Here is a 4,832-nt window from a genome sequence, read left to right as displayed (position 1 = left end):
CTTTGCTCTTGAATCTTCTGTAGCAATTAAGGAGGGAATTAAAGGCCATTTGTGAGTGGAATAGTGCTGATCAGGGGAAAGCAAGATGGAAGAGAGTGCTTACTTTTCTCTAACTTGCTTTGATAGAGCTGCTCCAGAGCTGCATGTGTTATAGTCACAAACCTCTTAATAATAACCAAATTAAACTCTTAATAAAAAAAAGTTAACTTCTGCTGTGTGTCTACCATGTAGCCAGCATTTTATTGTCTACTCTAAGTGCAGTATGCCATTTAATCCTCTCAACCACCCAGTGAGTTGGACTCCATTATTATCCCATTTTAGATAGGAGAAAACTGAGGCTCAGAAGAGTTAAGAATGATCTGTAAAGGGGCACCTGGGTGGCACAGCGGTTAAGCGTCTGCCTTCGGCTCAGGGCGTGATCCCGGTGTTACGGGATCGAGCCCCACGTCAGGCTCCTCTTCTGGGAGCCTGCTTCTTCCTCTCCCACTCCCTCTGCTTGTGTTCCCTCTCTCGCTGGCTGTCTCTATCTCTGTCAAATAAATAAATAAAATCTTTAAAAAAAAAAAAAGAATGATCTGTAAAGGTCATACAGGTATTAATTGAGAAAGCCTTGATTCAAATTCAGAACTGTTTGATTCCATAGTGAACACACATTAACAGTATTAGATCACTTTTATGTCAGATAATATCGTTTTGCCTATAAATAACAAAAAACCTGAGACGAGATGGGTTAACTATTTCAAATAACAAGAAGAGCAGTGTTACATGTTTCCAAGGTTAGTTAAATCATGAGGTCTCCAATGTCAAGGTTCTGAGTTATATTCTCAGAGATGTTTTTGCCTTTCTCTTTATTATCATAGGATGGCTGCCAGGGGGGCCAAACATCATCTCTTCATTTGACAAGACCCAAGGGCAGAAAAGAAATGGGGAAGGTATCTCTTCCTACATGTGTCTGTTTTTATCAGAGAGAAAAATCTTTCCCAGAATTCCCCAGCAAACACTCTCGTCTAAGTCACAAGTCAGAAGTGGGTCACTTGGCCCATTCTCACCCTTTAATCAATCATGGGGAAAGGACTACCCTTCCTTGGTTAGTCTACCCATGATTCAGCCCATGGAGCCCAAGAAGGAATCTACCTACTCTTAGCACATTGCCATCCACCTGAATTCCTGAACAAAATCAGAATATGTTAATAGGAAAGGGCAGGGTAAGTGGCAGTTGTGTAGACAACCAAGAGTGTCTCCTATACATTACCTTTTAATTTTGTGCTTTATCTTTCCTGGATTCATCAGGATTTCCTTCACCTACCAAGACTGCTACTCTCCAATGCTGACATGAAAATACACTGCAGATTCTGTACTTTTGTAACCAATGCGAAAAAAATTCAAAGTATGATAAATTTGGTGTATTTTAATCAGGTAGGAAATGTGTGAGTCAAATGATAAATATATGACTATTATTCTCAAATAATTATAATGTAAGGCTAAAAACAAATCAAAGTACCTTTCAATTTATAATATTTTCACTCTGTTTCACACAAACCCCTTTTACTGCTCTTTACAGATATTTCGTAGATCTTTATTTTCTTTTATAAACTTCCTTCTCAGAATTTCTTCACGGTCTACCTAGTTTTATGTCATAATAGTTATTTATGGATGAGAGAGAGGCTCTAATTTTTTCTGTTATGTTCTAAACTTGCACAAAAAAATTTTTTTTCTGCTATCTTCCAAACTGGTCAAATATTGCCACAAAATGTAAATTTATCTGAATAATTGAGAGTTTATGTAATTGGGAAGTCATCACATTGAGATATTCTGATTCTAAGAAGTTGATTAATTGGAACCTTCTCAATAAGGAAACTATTTTATGTATGTAGTATAGGTGTGTGTGTGTGTATGTGTGTTGTGTGTAACATATGAATCTCTTGCCCCTGTTGGAACCATTTAGGGACAGAAAAGCCTACTGTGATCTTTCATCTCTCAAAGTCCTGGCCCATACATGTCACTGCAACCATGTTTATTTTCTTTCTGCTCCAGGAATTTGTCCAGGTTTCCCTGACTCCATTAATTCCCTTTCCTGTTTTATCTTAAGACATACATTAAAATTTATTTTTTATGGAAATTTACCTTTTTGGGGGGGCTGGGTACACTCTACTTTATTGATGGTACATGATAAGGTAGGGATCCCCAAGTCCCCCCCCCCTTCTTCAGGGGGTCTAGGATGGAAACTGTGGATGTTGGGAGATTCTCAGTGTGTTAGGGGATGAGTTGGGGTAAGGACTCCCTAGCACCTCCTCTTGCTCTTGCTGGGGTTGGGGGTCCAGAGGGCTCTTAATCCTTGCGGGCCATGTGAACCATAAGGTCCACCACCCAGTTGTAGCCAAATTCATTGTCATACCAGGAAATGAGCTTGACAGAGTGGTCATTAAGAGCAATGCCAGCCCCAGCATCAAAGGTGGAAGAGTGGGTGTCACTGTTAAATTTGCAGGAGACAACCTGGTCCTCAGTGGAACCCAGGATGCCCTTGAGGGGGCCCTCCAATGCCTGCTTCACCACCTTCTTGATGTCATCATATTTGGCAGCTTCATGACTAGTCAGATCCATGACTGACACTTTAGGGGTGAGGACACAGAAGGCCATGCCAGAGCTTCCTATTCAGCTCAGGGATGACCTTGCCTATAGCCTTGGCAGCACCAGTAGAAGCAGGGATGATGGTTGGGAAGGCCCTTGACCATCACATCACAGCTTCTCAGAGGGGCCATCCACAGTCTTCTGGGTGGCAGTGATGGCATGAATTGTGGTCATGAGTCCCTCCACAATGCTGAAGTTGTCATGGATGATCTTGGCCAGAGGAGCCAAGCAGTTAGTTGTGCAGGAGACATTGCTGACAATATTGAGGGACTTGTCATACTTCTTATGGTTCACACCCATCACAAACATGAGGGCATCAGCAGAAGGGGGAGAGTTGCTGACCCTCTTGGTCACACCCTTCAAGTGAGCCCCAGCCTTCTGGTGAAGACCCCAGTGGAGTCCAGGACATGCTTAGCATCAGCATCACCCCATTTGATGGGGAGGATCTCCTTCCTGGAAGGTGGAGCTGGGCTTTCCATTGATAACAAGTTTCCCATTCTCAGCCTTCACTGTGCTGTGGAATTTGCTGTGGGTGGAATCATACTGGAACATGTAGACCATATAGTTGAGGTCAGTGAAGGGATAATTGATGGTGACAGTATCCACTCTGCCAGAGTTAAAAGCATCCCCAGTGACCATATGCCAATACGGGCAAATCCATTTACTCAACCTTCATCATCTCTCAGCGACGTGGCTGGCACTGCACCAGAAGATGTGACTGTCTGTCGAACCAGGAGGAGTAGATCACATTTTCAGGTTAAAAAGAATAGTAGAAATGAGCTTGCCAACCTCTTTCATTTTATACACTAGGGACCTTGGGCTTGGGTGGAATGAGGCTGCTTGTTCATGGTCGCGCAGCTCTTTATTGCTTTGAGAGGGTTTCTTCTCCCCCAAACCAGATGAGAAGAGGTAGGAGAAGGGCATGGAGAGTAAGTGGGGGCAGTAGTGGAAGAGGACAGTAGCAATCCTAACTAGAGGGTCTGAAAGTCCCAGAATGAATGTCCAGGGTGGAGAGAATTTCCAACTCAGGCTTGATGAGAGTTGGATAGCATGGACTCAGTGTTTACTTTCCCTTGAGTATAAATCATCTTCTCACCAACCTATGGAAAAAATTTTTCCTCTAAATAGCGCTCAGCACTTTAAACCACCCCATGCCAGTTTAGTGCTGCTGGGTAGTCTGTTACTAAACCCTGCAGGGTAAGTAATTTTGTTTCTGCCAAACTCATCTCAAGAAAAATAAAGCTGCATAGGAGATTCCATTACTTGTGTCTCTTTTGGTTGCAAGTGATTGAAACTCTAATTTCAATTGCATGTTAAGCAATCAGGTTTAGGTAACAAAAAATGCTGCCAGGATTCTCACTCACCATCCCTTATCTGTTCTCTGCTCATCAGCTTCATTATCTCATGTTGATGATGAACTTGGTAAGAACCTCACAGCTTCACCCACAGAGGAGAACTGACCTCTATTTTCTCTAGTTTCATCTTCAAAAATCTCCAGGCACAGTGTTAGGTCATGAGCACATTCCTCCACCAGAAAAAGAAAAAAAAAAGTCTAAAGAACTCCAGGGAGGGGGCACCTGGGTGGCTCAGTAGGTTAAGTATCTGTCTTTGGCTCAGGTCATAATCCTAGGGTCCTGGGATCAAGCCTCATGTTAGGCTCCCTGTTCAGAGGGGAGCCTGCTTCTCCCTCTGCTCGTGTTTTCTCTCTCTCTCTCTCTCTCTCTCAAATAAATAAAGTCTTTAAAAAAAGAAAAAGAAAAAAGAACCCCAGGGAGAACCTGGGGATATGCAAGACTCCGCAGCTGCTCTTCTGCTTCTGGAGACCTTCTCAGTAAGGATAGCAGAGGCAGAGCTGAGCAAATAAAACAGGAATTGTCCACAGCAAGCTTGCATTCAGGAGACAATGAGGACAGAGTCCTCCCATTCAGTAACTATCTCTTTAATCTCATGGGATTAGGATACTTTTTCAGTGCTTTAAAAATATATAAGTAAGTATAAGTGATATTGGATTACATTAACCAAATAATTGATAACAGATCTGATACAGAGAACCAAATAAAATAAATGTAAAATTAGAGCAATAAAAATCAGTTACTTAAAAGGATGTTTTCATTTCATCACAGACATACCATTTTGATTAAAGTTATGACATTTACTGCAAAATGAACTTTGAATTCCTATAGCATGCCCATAATAACTTAAAT

At 41.9% G+C, this 4,832-nt stretch overlaps 1 pseudogene; it reads right to left on the bottom strand.

The window, feature by feature from the left end:
• Positions 1–2,328: 2,328 nt before the first annotated feature.
• On the bottom strand, positions 2,329–3,267 carry LOC100468147 (annotated as a pseudogene).
• Between the last annotated feature and the right edge of the window lie 1,565 nt (positions 3,268–4,832).

Source organism: Ailuropoda melanoleuca, chromosome 4 (genome assembly GCF_002007445.2).
Source record: "Ailuropoda melanoleuca isolate Jingjing chromosome 4, ASM200744v2, whole genome shotgun sequence".
Classification (NCBI taxonomy): domain Eukaryota; kingdom Metazoa; phylum Chordata; class Mammalia; order Carnivora; family Ursidae; genus Ailuropoda; species Ailuropoda melanoleuca.
The sequence above is the reverse complement of the archived record's forward strand: the minus strand, read 5'-3'. Positions and strand labels throughout refer to the sequence as shown.